Here is a 17,244-nt window from a genome sequence, read left to right on the forward strand (position 1 = left end):
GCGGATCCGCAGGCGACCGCCGCATCCAAGTCACCACCGGGCTCCGGGTTTCTGGCGGCTCGCAAGGTAAGCAGAGCGCCACAGCGAAGTAGACTTTGAGGGGTTTCTGGCAGCAGAGAGTCCCCTCCGCCCCCCAGCCGGGACCGCTAGTGGCGTCCTCGCGCCTGGCTGCGCACCCGGGAGCTCGGCTCTGTGCCCATGGGAGACGGGAGCGCGGAGGGGCTGCTGCCACTCGGCCGCGGGGCCCGGCCCTGGGACAGACCGGTCGCTGTGCGGGGAATGTCGGAGGGGCTCAGGATAGCGACTCCTCAGATAATCTCCACCCAGAGCCCGGGGTAGTGCTTGCGGGGAGTCGGGGACCGCCACGGTGGGATCTCTGCTCAGCCTCGGTCTTCAGACACTTCCTGGCCCGTTGCCCTGGGGCTAGCGGGTCAAATTTGTCATACCGTTTTCTAGTCTCAGGCATCCCGAGGCACAGGAAAAAAATTCTTCCGAGAGGTGGTTTCCCTGGCCAAGGTAGAAGCAGAGACTAGTTCTTGATACAGCGCCCCTTGTATTTATTCAGCATTTATTGGGCTCCTATTGTGTGCCAGACACTGTGCTAAGTAAGCCCTAGCCACACGAAGAGGAGCCCTGGAGGAGCTCCTGGAGATAAGAAGGACAACAGGAGGAACAATTATAGTGCAGTGTAATACAGGGGAGGCCAAGTGGAGAAGAGGAACATGAAGAAGCCAAGAGGGCTTCGGAGAGGAGGTGACTATTGCGTGGGCACTAGAGGAGTAGGAGGGTTTGCCAGACTGAGAGCTGTGTGTTGGGGGTGGGGAAGGCTTGATGGGATAGCAGAAATTCTATATAGATTTTCTTGTGCAAAGGTAAAGAAACGGAAAAAGTGCAGTATCCTGAATTAAGAGCATCAGATAATCCTACATCAGATAATCAAGTAAGTCCGAGGCTCATTGTGAGGAGGAAATGATCTGTCAAAACGGCAGGGGGCTAAAACATGCACAGATCTTAAAGTACAGCCTTAGACTATTTAGAATTTTGCCCTGGGATGAAGGAAGGCAGTGGAAGAATTCGGATCAGTAATCAAGTCACTCTAGCAGCTCTGTGGAAAATGGATGAAGACTGAAGCAATAGAAAGCTGTTAAGTTGCAGTTATTATTTCAGATGTGGCTCCAAATACTCTGGACCCTTAAGGCAACTGCATCTGCCCACAAGCCCCACTTCCCGTCTTCTGGGTATGGATTCATTCAAGTGGGGAGGTGTTGCCCATGTGACGCCTGTTTCTGCAACCTGCAGGTCATTTTTGTATTATTTCTGGAGGCTTTGACCTCGACCTCATCATCAGTGATTACCCCTGGAGGATTGTGATCTGCTGGCCCCTCTCCCTCTGCTCCCCCTTCTGTCTCACAGCAATACAACCTCAGCTATTAGAGGCTGTAGTGAAGAGCAAAGTCTTGCTGGGGAGTCAGACCAGGAAGTCACTTTAGCTATGTGCCTTGGGGACATTATCAACCTTTCTGAACCTCAGTTTTCTGATTTAAAAGGTCATCATCATATCCACTTGCCATAGGTCAGGTTCCTTGGAAAAAGATTCAGAGACATTTTTGTGTAGGAGGATTCTGGAGAGTGGTCTCACTCTCTAAAGGGGGAGGGGGGAGGGAAGCAGGACTGGGCAGAGGGAGAAGTTGATTTGTGATCAGTGCAAGAGAGGCCTCAGTTGATCCCCTGAGACATGTGGCCAGGCCTTTGAAGCCCAATGTTGACCATTTAGTGGGTGCAAGCCGTCCCCACGGAGGGAGCATAACTGATGTCTCTTACAGTTACTGAAGAGTGACTTAGCTGTCAACTGTGAGCAGCCCACACTCCCTGCAGCTGGGCATGGGGGAGTAAGGGGTGTTTGCACCACAGCAGCCACCTCACAGGATGGGAAGTAAATGAGATAACTTGAGTAAATGAGTGCAGAGCAGGCATTTAAAAAGTGTTTGGTTTTTTGGTTTTTGTTTTTTTTGCCTTTAAACTTCTTGACTGAATCTGAAAATGGACTTTGGAGTTTGAGTTGAGTAAATCAGCTTTTTGTGAGGAAAGAACCTTTAATAATAATAGCCATGATCACTACTCTTCCCTTTTTCAAGTGTCTATTATGTCTGCATTTTTTTCCTAGTTATTCGGTAATTCTCCGAGTTAGGTACTTTTATTCTCATTTTACAGTCAGCCCGGTTTTCCAAAACCCAACAAAATAGGTGTCCTTTTGCCATAAAATAATAACAATAACAACAGCAATCAAAATGATATGATTTGTTATGCTCCCTAAAATGATTTCATCGGTAAATTAATTAATTAAGTCATTTATTTTTAATCCAGTTATTAATTTAATCAGTGGGTATTGAATGCCTCCTAAATGGAGGGTGCTGTCCTAGGTGCTGGGAATACAGAGCAATCTATTAGAGGAGACAGAGAAAGACATTAAATGCTTTGCTTCTTCAAAAGAAAACAATGAAGGATAGAATTTCACATTGCATAGCCAGGATGTGATAAAGAGTAATAGACTCTTTTCCCAACCGACTCTTTCTTGTTCTTCAGTTTCAATATAACCTCCTCAGAAAAGCCTTTTGGACTAGCCTGTGTAAAGCAGGTCCCCTCCCTTTTACTCACTCTTCCTAGCACTTGTCCATTCATTTTATTGACCTTTCTATTGTTGGTCCTCCCCACTAGACTGAAGGCTCCAGGAGTCATACATTGCTTTATCTCAAGAGACCAACACTACGTTTTGCACATGTTTCCTGAATAAGTGAAATGAATGAAGAGTGAATCTACTTAACAGAGTGGCCAGGAAAGAGTAGGCTGAGGAGTGATAGTCAAACTAAGATCTGAGGGATGAGAAAGATCCAGCAACGTCAAGACTAAGAGGCAGTGGAAACTGCTTGTTCAAGGGCCATGAGATGGAGGAATGGAGCTCAACGTCATTGGGGAGCAGCATGAGATGGGTTTGGGAAAGTTGATGATGCCTCGGGAGGCCATGTTGAACTTGGATTTTACTTAAAGTACAATAAAAAGTCGTTGAAGGATTTTAAGCTTAGTAATGACCTGACGTCATAGTATATATTTTTTTGTTTGTTGTCTGTTGTGCTTCTAGGAGGTAAGCTCCATGAAGAAAAGTGCTCAGTAAATATTTCTGAAGAGAAAGGATGATCTGATTTATGCAGGTACTGGTGAAAAATGGAGTAGAGAAAAGAATGGGATCTTGTCACAAATTAGGGGTTAGGTGAGAGAGATGTGGGTCCTGACTACAGGATAGCAATTATATTGGGGGAAAGTAGAAGGATTGGAGTGATATTAGGGGTGCCAAAAGGACTTGATACATTAGATATGGGGAATACAGTAAATGGAGGATCAAGGATGACCCCCAGGTTTATGGTTTAAGATTAGGATGCCAAATGTCCATCAACAGATATATGGATAAACAAAACGTGGTACATACAATGGAATATTACTCAGACATAAAAAAGAATAAAGTGCTGATACATGGTACAAAGTGAATGGACCTTAAAAATATTCTAAGTGAAAGAAGCCGGACACAAAAGATCACATATTATATGATTCCATTTATATGAAATATCCAGAATAGATAAATCCATAGAGGTAGAAAACAGATCGATGTTTTGTGTTTGCCAGGGGCTTGAGGGGAAGAAGGATAAATGGGGTATGACGACTTAAAGGATAATTGGTTTCCTTTTGGGGTGATGAAAATGTTTTGAAACTAGATAGATGTGGCAGTTGCATAACATTATGAATGTACTAAACGTCACTAACTGCACACTTTAAAATGGTTAATTTTATGTTATATGAATTTCACCTCAATTATAAAAAAAAGATTGGGTGAATGGGAGCACCAATCATAGAGTAGAGAAGACTGGGTGAAGAGCATATTGGTGTTAGGAGAGAAAATTCAAATGCTCTCTTGAAGATACCCAAGGTATCCACATGGCGCCTAGTGGGGGAAGGCTGGGCTGGAGATACAAATATGGTAGTTGTCAGTACTCAGCCAACAAAATGGATGAGATTTAGGGAGAGTGTAGAGATGCACATCTGAGCCTGGATCGTCCTTTAATTTGAACCTCATACTACCTATGAGGAAGTGCTGTTGTCCTCCTTTTCAGATGAGGAACCAAGGCCCCCCAAAATGAACTAGCCCAAGGTCAGATAATTTACTCTTGTAGGTTTCCTGGCTTCCAGTCCTTTGTCTTTACTATCTTAGCGTGATGCTATTTAGAACTCCAGCAAAGACCTTCCCCTCCTTCCTAGTCTCCCTCCCTCTTTTCCACAATCCTCTTTGAGTTACTCACCTGTGGCAGGCACTGGGCTAGGTACATGTTGGTGAAGAAGATAGAAATGGCTCTAACTTTGTGGAGTTTACTGGGTAAACAAGCAGCTGCAGCCTACTGATATAGGGGACCTTAGGATTCTGGATGAGGGGCATCTACACTAGGTTTGAGGGTGGAACGAGGCTTCTTAGAGCAAGTGACAAAGCTCGACTGAGATCTGCAGCAGAAACAGAAAGATTGGACCTAAGAAAGAGAATGATTCTCTGCAGGGTTCATGATCCCTGAACACCTCCTGTGGGAATCCATCCTTCTCTTCATTCCCCGATTCTTCACAGGTCACTGGCATTTTCCAACTCATCAGGAGAGTCTATATTTTCTATAACCTTGAGGCAATAAGTAGACAAATGGCTTGGTTTGATTTCAAGTGGGAGCTTCAAAGGTGGAGCCAGGTAGTCTGCATACAGCCTGGCTTTCAAGGCCAGGCTTCAATTCTTGAGCAAGTGACTTATTTTCTCTGAACCTTACTTTTTATACCTGTGAAATGGAGTCAGTAACATCCACTGCTCAGTGTAGGAAATAAATGAGATGATGCAGTAAAGTACTGGGCACATAATAAATGCTCAGAAAAATGTTATTTCATTTATCTTTTGGAGAAGAAGAGTTTCTGAATAGACCAGTGGTCTCCACACTGTGTACACTATTTAAAATACAGGTATCCATGCTCCATCTGAAGGATCTGATTTAGATGGCTTGGGGTAGAGCGTAACGATCTGTAAGTTTAGAAAGCATGGCCCAGATGATCCTGATAAAAGCAAGGTCCAGGAACATTGCTTTAGACCAAATACTTGAGTCATTGCTATGATGAACTGGAAAGGGTTAAGCACTCAGAAGCAGAATGTTGCCTTCTAGGAATTATTAGCCAATGATGGTGCTGATCGATGATGTAATGTCTTTGGCTGGCACTCCATTGGTTAAGTGTATTGTTTCTCTCAATTCAGCTGTGTGAGAAGCAAAGCTGGAGCCCAAGGGTTAATAATTCTGTGGCAGCAGATAGAGCTATTTTTTCCATTCCTCGTCTGCTAGGTGTGAGTGTATAACACGCAGCAGATTGTTGCCTTTCTTCCAATAAACAGCTGCACCTTCCTCCATACCTCCTCCCAAGGAGAGCACATGTATCTGTAGTACTACGGAGGAGGATCGGGAGCAGGGGGCGGGAGGGGAGGAGGGAGATCAGTTAAGGAAGAGAGAACCCTTGCAAAGTTCCGTGCTGCAGTCTCTCCTTGCCTCTGGGGACAGGCACAGCTCTGTCTTTACAGAGGTCCTACTGGATGAATTGCTAAACTGTCACCTGCTTCTGAGCTCTGTTCAGCCTGGTGGGACCCTCAGAACTGGGAGGTGAGCCCAGGGATTTGGAAGGGGGAGTGGGTCTGGCAGAGAGGAACCTGGGGGCAGTGGGAGGGAACAGCTCTAGGCTGAAGGTCAGGCACAGGCTCCATCCCTCTGCTGCCTGGGCATGCGGTGTGCACTTGGGCACCATGGTCCCCTCTCTGGGTTGGTTTGCTCAAATACAATATGAAGCTTCAATTAGGGCCCTCTGAATTCTGGGAGACACTGGCTGGGAGTGTGCTCACCAGGAGCTATAAACAAGCATGCTCTTGGTGTAGCTTTCTGTCAAATGCTCCCTGAAGATACATGCTTTGCTCTGGGAATCTGGTACCGGAGGGAGTGTCAGGTTGGCGCTGTCTCCCTGGAGCCAGCTGTAACCCAGGCCCCTCCTTACATTGTCTGGGCTCCCTCTTCAGTGCTTCCACTCAGCAGTGGCCCTTGGCTAAGCTTTCCCCAGAAACACCTGAATGGTCTCAGGGATTTTGATCATATCGTTTGAGGGGACCTTTGGGTCCCTGACCTGGAGTTATGCCTCAGTGAATTTGGGCACTTTCCTAGTTGTCTCATGCTGGAACTCTTAAGGGTTGGGAGAGGAATTCCTTTTGTGTTATGGATGGTACAATTGTGATGATTTTCTCATTTGTGCTTAATGGAGTGTGGATTAATTGCTCTAGCCTGAGACTTCTCACCTTGCGCAGAGAGGATCCTAATGCACACATGTCTGCCCAAGGTGTAAATTGAAAAGAGCAGAAGTGAGGAGGGGCACAGGGAGCAGAGTAACTGGGAAGGCAGCTAGCAGGAAACCCTGACCTTTATTTCACAGGTAATTCAAGAAAACCTTGCTTTCCGTGGACAAGCTATGATGCTCCTTCTCTCTTGCAACCCTCTAACAAATATGTAAATACAAAGTTCTGTTATTTTTATTTTTCAGAATTTGGGGAGTTCGCAATTTCCTTAGGGAGAGAGGAGCTTCTCTAAGGGTTCTCTCTGTGTCTCGGATGACCCTTGGCATCTGCCGCCCTGTGTTCTGGGTCAGGCTTTGCTGCTGAAGAACATGTAGGTCCTTGGGCAAGTTGCTGTGCCTCTCTGAGCCTCAGTTTCCTCATTTGTTAATCACAGAGGTAGGAGGGAATTGGACTGGCTGACTTTTAGAGCCTTTCTAGTTCTGTCTGTCTATGCTTTGGGTTGAGAAAAGCCTTTGGAATCTGAGTCTGTCGATTAAGTGGGTCAGATGGTAAAGCATATTTGAACAAAGGGACATGCAGCATATATCCTCTGGGTGCTGGGACTTTACACAAGTTTTAACTTATTTCACCTTCCCAGTAGCCCTGGGATTAGGTGGAATTAACCCCAGTCTACAGATGTAAAAATCAAAGCTGAAGGAGATTCGGTGACTTACTCGAGTTCATTCTTAGTAAATGTTGAGACTAGTGTTTAAAGCCAGGCGGGTGAGTACATGGGGGCGGCAGTACATGGCAGGGTAATGGAAGACCTGGAGCTGGAATCCTTATCTAGCTTTGCTTCCTTGCACGCTCTTCTTTCTGCTGGGAATCATGTACTGAGTTTAGGATCAACTAGTTCAGCTAGATTATTGTGAATTATCCAGTTTACTGAGACAGAAGATTAGGGGACCCTGGGTTCAAAAGGGACCTTACAATCATTTGTATCACTGAGAAAATGGAGGTCCAGAGAAGTTAGGTGACTTGTTCCATGTCACTCAGTGAGTTGATAGACCTCAGGGGGTGGAGACCAAGACTCCTTGTTTAGGTGTTTGAAGTTGTATTATTATTGATGAGTTTTTTAAACCTTCGTTTGAGAACTTTGTGACCATTTGATTTAGTTATTCTCACACCCAGGTCCTTTTTAAATGCCAAAGGGTTGGAGTAAGACTCATTGAACAGGTACTCGGCACCTGGCATTGTGGCAGGTGTCTGAGACATGAAAGGGGGTGATAAACAAGCCAACTCTGAGACCTGGTCAGTCTCCTTGTGGAGCCTCAGGATATAAGCTGTGTTTCGTGAGGGTCAAAGTCACAGGTCAGCAGTCTTTCCCAGTGGGTGGGCTGAGGCTCAGATCCATTTTCTCTGCATGTTCCTGGCACCTAATCTATACCATTATAAGAACACTTGCCACATGATGCGTGGTCTCTTCTTTGTCTTCCCAACTAAGCTGCATGCTTCCAGGGCACAGCTCACAAAACGTGGAACTTAATTAATTGGTGGAGCCGCTTCATGGGGGAGGTGGGTATCACTATCTTAGATGTACAGAGATGTATACTCAGAAAGAAAACCATCAAGTAATTATTAGAAAGAGCAGTGCAGATACGCGACGCTTTTTTTGATCATATAACATTAAGAAACAATCATCCTAATACCAGGCTTCAATATTTTAATGGTCATCATAAGAAGGAGGGATTATAATTATTCTGCAGTGCGGGGAAGCAGAGCCAGCAGCAGTATATGGCAGTTAGAGGGAAGCAGATAGCAGATAGAGGAAGAGTGTGCTCGTGATGGGAGTTGTCCAGGGGTAAGAGTCTGCCTTCTACTCGCCTGTCATCAGAAGTGGGTGGTAACCCTCAGGGACTGCTGCCCTGGCAAAGAGTAGCACTTGGTAGCCTCTAACTTCCCTTTTAGATCTAAGATTTCTTGATTATCTATCAAGCAGGAGTAAATGAGGAGGCCTGAGGTCTTGTCTTGCAGAGCTGTGTTTTATCCCTTCTTTAGGTTCCAAATTGTAGTGTGGGGTGAAAATCATTCATAGCCAAAAATACCCTTGAAAATATTTTAATTGCCAAAAAATTGTGTTATACGTGGTTTTGGAGTATGTGACACTGAACAATAATTTCAATGCTAACTTCTGTGCAAAACATGACCCAAACTAAAAGAAGTGCAAGAGAAAGTTTATCTGCAGTTGCCTTCATACTGCTCTGTCTTTAAGGTAACTGAATTCTGACTGCCATGGGGTGGCGGGGTAGAGAATGCTCAGGTGTTCTTGCTTCCTTGCAGGTTCTATACCATTCTGCTTGGACAAACAGCCTCTAATACCTTCATACACGTTAACAAATTTTTAAATGGTAATGAGAATTAAATGACAGACTATATATGGAAACTCAGAGCCCAGGAACTGTTACACAGTAGATGCTCAGGAGATTTTTACTGGAAGATAGTTAGCATCTTACTTTAGCAAACTTGTCTTTGAAAAGTTTTAGAGAAGAACATGGCCACTTGTGTCCATGGTCACCTGTGCTGGCATTTTCTGTTTGAGGCTGGCTCCTCTGGACAGTGCTCATGCCCCCAAATATTGCTTCTAAAATACAAGGTGGAAAAAGAATGAGGTTAGAAGCTACAGAGACCTGAGTTCAAAACACCAGACATCCCCTATGTGACCTTGGGCATGTTACTTAACCTCTCTGTGTTTGTTTTTGCACTTCTGAAAATTGGTCAATAGAATCCACCTTGAAGGGTGGACGGAGGATTAAAGGAGAACCAGAGAGTTTCTGGAACATACAGAGGAGATGTTCTATTATTTGTTCGCCTCGGAAAGGTGTTGCAGAGAGGTGGTGTTTTTTTTCCTTTTCTTAACTCTCACCTCAAACTTCTTGCTCACAATAGTAGCATTTCTAGATAGCTTTCTACAAGCTCTCAGGAAACTGCATGTGGCATTACCCTAAGAATGCATTTGCTTGCAGGCTTGTCCCACCCCCCAGCTCATCTTCCTGCCTGTTACCTAATGAATCACCAGAAAGCTGCACTTAGAAGGGAGATGTTGAACTTAATCCATTTTTAAAGCATCAATAGCTGGATTAAATTCTGCTTTATTCAGAGGCCAAATGCGCAGGTGATTTGAGGGGTGCTACAAAAAAAGCACAAGTATGGCTTCGAGTTCAAAACCTTGGGAATTTCCTCATTGAATGTTCATCTCTCAGGTTTAATTTATTCATCCATTACATAAATATTTATGGGAGTTCTTATCCTGTGATGGGCATCATCCTAGGTGCAGGAGATATATCCATGAACAATACAAACAGGATCCTTATTCTCATGGGTCTTATATTCTGGTGGGGAAATAGAAAATAGCCATAAAACAAATACCTCGTGTGATGTCAGTTAGTGATGAGCGCCAAGGAGGAAAATGAAACTGTGTAAGGACATGGGAAGATGCCATTATAGAAAAGTCCATTAAAGAAGGTCTCTCTGAGGAGTTGGTATTTCTGCAGAGGCATGAATGAAATTCAGAGAGGTTTTGGAAATATGGAAAAGAATTCCAGGCAGAGAGAATAGCAAGTGAACCTTGGGGCGGGTAGAGAGGCACAAGAAGGGAGAGTTTGAGATGTGACTGGAGAGGTACCCAAATCCAGGTATGGTGGAGATTCCTGAGCTGCAGGGAGATGTCTGGATTCTGTTCTAAGTTTGAGGTTTTGAACCAAGAGGTTACATGGTTCAGCTTATTCTTTTAACTGATTTTATTTTTTTAAGGTGCCATATGGTAAAATTGACTTTGTTTTCATGTTGAGTTCCATGACTTATAACACATGTAGGGATTCATGGAACTACCAACACTACAATGAGGACACAGAACAGTCCCATCATCCAAAAATCTCTCTTATGCTATCTCTTTATAGTCATAAACTCCCCACTTCTAAAATTTGGCAACTACCCCTCTACTTTCCATCACTACCATTCTGTCTTTTCGAGAACGTCATATCAACGAATCATACAGTGTGTAACCTTCTGAGACTGGCTTCTTTCCCTTAGCATATTATCTTTGAGATTCATCCATGTTGTTGTGGGTATCAATAGTTTGTTCCTTTTTATCACCGGCTAGTATTCCATTGTATAGGCTTACTGCAGTGTGTTTATCCATTTACTCCTTGAAGGACACTTGGATTCTCCCATCTTTTGGTGATTCTGAATGGAGCATCTATAAACATTTGTGTTCAGGTTTTTGCGTGAACATACATTTCTGCTTTTCTAGTGTAAGTACCCAAGAATTGAATTGCTGGGACATATGGCAAATTTACATTTAACTTTGTGACGAATTGCCAAACTTTTCCCCAGTGTGGCCATACCACTTTGCATTCCCATCGGAAGTGTATGAAAGCTCCAGTTGCTTTGCATTCTTGTCAGTAATTGGCATTTTCAGTATTTTTTATTTTAGTCCTTCTAATCGTTTAGTGGTATTGCACCATGGTTTTAATTTGCATTTGCTTAATGGCTAATGCTCTTGATTATCTTTTCATATGTGTATTTTCCATCCGTATATTCTCTCTGGTGAAGTGTCTGTTCAAGTCTGTTACCTATCTTTTAAATGCTTGTGTGTTTTTCATTGTTGAGTTTTGAGTATTTTTTATACCTTTTGGATACCAGTCATTTTGTGAATATGTGATTTGTAAATATTTAACTTCTTGTTAAGGAATCATTCTGATAGCTGTGCGGGAAGACAGCTGTAATGGGCAGGGGTGGAAGCTGAAGGATCAGTGAATGGACCATTGCAGTAGTCCATGAGGAGAGACAATGGCAGTTTGGACTAAGGTCATTGATGTGGAGGAGGTGAGAAGCAGTGAAAATCAAGAAATCTTTCGAGAGTAGCACCATCTGAACTTGATGATGGATGGGATGTGGAACGTGAGGAAAGGAGGAGTCAAGGATGGCAACACAGCTGGAGGGGCTGAGAATATAAATATAATTTTAAGCACAATCTCTACCCTCAGAAAACTAATAGCCAAAGGAGGGGAGATTTACTGTAAGCAGCTCACCTGATGTGCTTTTCAAGGTCATGTGGAAAGTATTGGGGGGCACAGGTGATGGAAAAATTACAAAGTGTAAGGTTTGCAAGCCCAGCTCTCTGGGTGACTGCTCTCAAACGTTAGTGTGAATAAGAATCAGCTGGGGTGGTTGTTAAACATGCAGCTGTCTAGGCTCCCACCCTGAAAGTAGGCGGTCCATGGTAAGCAAGCACCGTAAATCATTCCAATTGGTCAACCACACTATGAAAAACTCTTGGAATAGCTGGGAAGACTTCACGGGAGGGTGTCAGTGCTTCATAGGAATTCCGACTTGGAGAAAGCTGTGAGAAGCACAGCCAGGCAGAGGTAAAAGCGAAGGCACAAGATTGGAAGAATGTTGAGAATAGCTGGAGCCTAGAGTAAGTATAAGTTGGGTGATGATGACGATTATTGACCAAAGACTACATGTCTGTTTAGTGATGGGTGGGAGTCAAATGACTTCCTGTGCTCAATGAGTCTAATGTGGTTGCAGCAACTTATCAGCTCTCAAGTTACTAACAAGGTGTCTGCCGTGGCGGAAGGTATCATGCAATCCCAGAGCTGGGTGTGCCGACTGGCGGTTGTGCTTTCAAAGTCTCATGTGTTGAAGTACCTTTGAAGAAAGCTACTGCTTTGGGTTAAAACTTACTATTTTTACTTTCTGGTCCTGTTAATAATGTGGTATATCTTTCGTGAGACTTGAAAGAGTAACATAAAGTGTTATAATATCGTGATGCCTTTAAAAGTTGTTTTTATATGTGGGACTCTTTGCTCTTATATTATATGGTCCTAGATTATTATGTTTTTAGAGTTGTTTTAAATCTTTCTCCTTAACTTACCCTGTTTCGAGCAGCTAGTGTCCTTTCTTCCAGAAAAGTCTTTCTGATTTACCACATCTGTTTGGTTGAAGTAAAGAAAGGGAAGCAACTAAATATTATTTTCCCAGGAAGAATCAGTAGGATCTAATCAAAGGGCTTTTCTCCTTTTTGTAAGGTTTGGAGAGAGGCGCTGTAAACTGGTGAGCCTGGGGCCTGTTCCCCTTATTTCAGGGTTTTCAATGTGTTGGTGTCTTATCAAGTTTGGGCTGCTGTAACGAATTACCATAGACTGGGTGCTTAAACAATAGACATTTATTTCTCACAGCTCTGGAGATGCTTAAACAATAGACATTTATTTCTTACAGCTCTGGAGGCCGGGAAGTTTGAGATCAGGGCGCCAGTGTGGTTGGGATGCCAGGAAGTTTGAGATCAGGGCGCCAGTGTGGTTGGGATCCTCTTTGTGGTTTGTAGGTGGCCATCTTACTGTGTTCTCATGGAGAGCAGGGAGAGTAAGCTCTCGATTGTGTTACATCTCATAAGGGCATTAATCCCATCATGAGGGCTCCACCCCCCTGACCTAATCATCTCCCAAAGGCTCCCAGCTCCAAATACCATTGTGTTGGATATTAGGGCTTAAACATGTTTAAAAGTTTACAGGGACATAAACTTTCAGTCCATCACGCTTGGGTAGTTAAGTTTGCTGGGCGAAAGAGGACAGTACAGAAGGACAACAACATGATCTAGGAGAGTTTTAAAGTTTCCTTTGGCAGAGGGAGAGAGGGAGTTCTGGCGGTGCCTCTGAGCAAAGACTATCTGAGCTGAGTTTTGAAAGATGAATGGAATTCATTACTCCAATGAGATAGGGAGGGGCTTAGAGGAGAATAAAAAGGATGACATTCCGGGAGGCAGGAACAGCATGTGCAAAGGCATACGATTGCATGGTAGGTAAGCAGGTAAGTGTTAGTGAATGTAATGGTGCCAGGTGAAGCCGAAGATGGAGCTGGCTCAGGTCAGAACGTCTACATGCTGCATGGAGGAGCTTGGACGTACATCAGCAAGCAACTGCTGTGTTTGAGCAAGGTGGTGACGTGGTCAGGTTTTTGTTTATTAAAAATATGTCTCTGACAGTCTATGCAATGAAAATGGATTTGGAGGTGACTTTATGGGATGCAGGGAGACCAGGAAGGAAGGATTTGCAGTGGTGCATGAAAGAGATTGTACACATTTGAGTTAGAGGTTGAGAGAGATGAGGGAAGTGACAAAGCATCTCTTTCATTCACCCCCACACCCGGAATAAATTCCTTTTCTCCATTATGGGGCTACATGGAGGTAAATCTGAGGCGATCCTTGCCCTCAAAAAGTTCATAATGTAGGGACATCTAAGAAACCATTGACGGTACGAGAGATGGAGTCACTCAGCTTCTTTGATTCACAAATATCTTTTGAACATTTGCTATGTGCCAACCCTGGTCAGTGCTGGAGATATGACAGTGAAAAATAAACACAAATCCCTGTCATCGTGGGGATCACATTCAAGTTGGGGGAAGCACGGAAACACTACACACGAAAGTCAAATATATAATACATTCGATGGCAATGGGTATTATAGAGACACCGAAGCAGGGAAGGAGAGAAGGGGAGGTGATGCGATTTTTTAAAAGATGACATTTGAATAAAGAGCTAAAGAAGGAAAGGGAACGTTATCATAAATATACAAATATAAAGGCTGAAACACCTCCCTGGAGGCATGGTAGTATAGCAGCATCGAGCATGGGCTTTGGGGTAAGGCAGAGCTAAATTTGAATCCTGGCTCCATACTGTATTGGATTGGTGACCTTAGACATGTCCTTCTCAATATGGATTACTTTATCCATAAAATTAGAGTTGGTGACACCCATCATCCAAGATTACCATGAGGCTGGAAAGAGGTGCTCACTGCTCAGTGCCAAGCCTGTGCACTGTGTGGTACCTGCATGGTGTTGAGGATGACTCTGGAAGGGACATCACCCAAGCTTCATGGGAAGGGGGCCCTGTTGGGCGAACCTTGGAGGCTTTGAAGCAGCATTTCCTGACCAGGGTTTCTGCAGAGCAGGGTCAGAGGGCCTTGGGCAGAAGAAGTCCCAGAACAGCCCCGGGGTTCCTCCAGCAGCTGGGGACCTCTGCTGAGTTCTAACCTGACTGCCAGTCAGGATTGATAACTTGCCTCTTCTGTGAAATGTGACAGCTGGCGCCTGGGATCCCATCGTGGGGCAGTGGGATTACTGGATTCCTTCTTCCATACCTGCTGCCTCTTCCATAAAGAGGGTGCTGCAGCACCCTGGGCACAGGGAGCCATGGGGCCCAATGTCATGCCATGTTCTATGGCCCTGGAAGGTCTCATATCCTGGGGATTCTCTCCCCAGGCAGATCCAAAGCCTCTGGGACAGGCTGTGAGAAAAACATTCTGGAATTAAACGTTTTGTGGAGGTAAGAGAGTGGGCGTGAGGCAAGTCGGCTTTTGTTCAGCAATTTGACCAATGAGCGCAACAGAAATGGCCATTTCCCGCAGGCGCTGGAGGAGGTAGCTGCGACTTGTAGAGCCATCTCATTCTCCGCTGTGAAAAAGCTGTTCCCTGCCTTGGAGTGACAGCAGAGACTGCCGCATGAGGGAGTCAACAGTGGTTGGCTAGGGAGTCTTTGGGTGGAAATTTGATGCCAGGATGTGAAAGCTCTGCTTGCCATAGGCACTTCCCTCTGCCTGTCGCATGTCATCAACCCTTAAGGATCATAGCGCCTGGCCCAAGGGGGCGTTACTGCTGCTTGGCTAAGGCCAGCTGCCACGGCTGAGAAGTGGAGTGAGCAAGGGCGTGGGATTGCTCGGGTATTATTCTTTTAATCTTTTTTTCCTTTTTCATTTTCTGAGTCTTTTGTTTTCATTCTTTTTTCTTTATTCAGTTTCATTCTTTTATTGATTCACTCCATTTTTTCTTTTTTCCTTCTTTCCATCCTAGTTTTCTTCTCTCTTCTGGCCTTCTTTTTTCTCCATCTACTCATTCATTTGTTAATTCAGTGTCAATCCCTCTAGCATTTTCTCGGCTCTGGGAAAGCACTGCAGATACTGGATAGCACCTTTCCTGCAGCTCCCTGGCTCAGTTGCTCCAGCAAAGGAAAGAGGGATGAGAAACAAACAGGTGAAACTTAGGGTTAAGGGCCTAGACTCTGCAGTCAGACCCGCGTGGTTAGAGTTTGGTGGCTTCCTTGCTGTGTGTTACCTTAGGCAAGTTACTGAAACTTTCTGAGCCTCAGATGCTTCCACTCTAAAATCAGGAGAATAAAACCTCCATAGGATTGCTAGGAGCCCAGGAGAGAGTGAGAGCGAAGGTAAGGTGCTTAGCCAAGTACCTGGCAAGTGGCGAGAATTGTGGCAGGAACTCAATCCATGTTATTAATACAGTCTGACAAATATTGTCAGAAATCAGTATAAAGGAAAGCAGAGAAAGAAACCACTTTTCTATGTCTAGTTCTTGACCTCGAAAGTGAGAATCAGAAATATGTCTCTGAGTTCTTCAGGGCAGAACTTCTCGTTTTACAAATGCGAGAAGCAGCCCAGGGGTGGAGAGGTGACATGACGACTTGCCTGGGGGGGTTGCTGATAGTGTGGGGTGAGGAGCCAAACCAGCTGGGCCGAATCCTAACTCCACACTGAATCACAGTGGCAATTGGGCAATTCTGTGTCTCAGTTTCCTCTGTATATAAAGTGGGGGCAGTGGCAATTGGGCAAGTCGCTCTACCTTTTCTGTGTCTCAGTTTCCTCTGTATATAAAGTGGGGATAATACCAAAGAATTACTGTTAAGACTAATTGGTTTAGTAGATGAGCGGGCTTAAAACAGTACCTAGCAGATAGGAAGCACTAAATAAATATTAGCTGCTGTTATTATTACTACCATCATCATTATTCTAAGGGTCACACAGCGAGCCTGTGATTGTGCCCACACCTGCTCCTTTAGTGAAAACATGCATGCCAGCCTTGCCCACACCTGCTCCTTTACGTGAGCAGTGAGGCCGCCAGCTCTCCTAGTCTACAAGAGGGGACTGTGTCCTCATAGTTGCAGCTGAGCCTGCATTTCTAGAATTTTCTGAGCCAGTGCTTGGATTCAGGCTCCCTAAGGTGAAGGGCACTGCAAAGTTTGCCACAGAGTACTACCTAGTAGGCGCCAGGCTATCAAGAAATAGCCCCACTGATATGTGAATTGAGAGGGGGTGGGCCAACACACTGGGGTATGTGGAGATAGACTAGACTAATCCAGAGGCAAGATTTAATTTTGCCACTTACCTACTACATGTTTTGCAAGTTTCTGAACCCCTGATCCTCAGTTTCCTCATCTGTAAAATGGAGTTAAGAGTAGTATTTGCTTCAAAGGGTTATGTTAGGATTAATGAGATGATGTTTTGGTCCAGGTGAGGGACGACGGTGGCTCGGACCCTAGTGGTGACTGTGGAGTTGAAAGAAGTAAATTGGAGGTCGTTTTGGAGAGAAGAGTTATTAATGGCCTGGGTGTGGGAGGCTGCAGAGGGAAGAATCATGGGTTTCCCTAACATTTCTAGTTTAAGCAACCGAGTGGGGTATTTTCTGAGATGGAGAGGATGGAGAGGCGCAGTTTGGTTGGGCGTGATGGCGGGAAATCCGGAGTTTTCTTACAGGCAGATACATTTAAGATGCCTAAGAGCATGTCTTGGCTCTCCAGAGTGAACGTGCTAAATTCCTCATTAGGGTGGCATCTGGCCACCAGAAGCACCGCCAGGCTGGCTACCTGCCCTGTCAAGGCTTAGGCAGGAGGCCCTCAGCAACTCAAGGTGAGATTGAAGGCTGCAGTACTCACAGGCTGGTCTTGTGTTCTCTCTGTATCTGTCTCTCTGTGTGTCCCTGTCTTTTTGTCTCTATATCTTTGTGTCTCTCTCTCCGTCTCTATC

At 44.7% G+C, this 17,244-nt stretch overlaps 1 protein-coding gene across 1 annotated transcript in view; it reads left to right on the top strand.

Annotated features, from left to right (window-relative positions):
• SYN3 (synapsin III) overlaps positions 1 to 17,244 on the top strand; it is a 420,224-nt gene continuing 402,980 nt past the window's right edge. Inside the window, exon 1 of the mRNA XM_006914505.3 lies at positions 1 to 66. The gene's annotated coding sequence lies outside the window, so the exon portion shown is untranslated. The remainder of the gene's footprint in view (positions 67 to 17,244) is intronic.

This window comes from Pteropus alecto, unplaced genomic scaffold, assembly GCF_000325575.1.
Source record: "Pteropus alecto unplaced genomic scaffold, ASM32557v1 scaffold94, whole genome shotgun sequence".
NCBI classification, from domain to species: domain Eukaryota; kingdom Metazoa; phylum Chordata; class Mammalia; order Chiroptera; family Pteropodidae; genus Pteropus; species Pteropus alecto.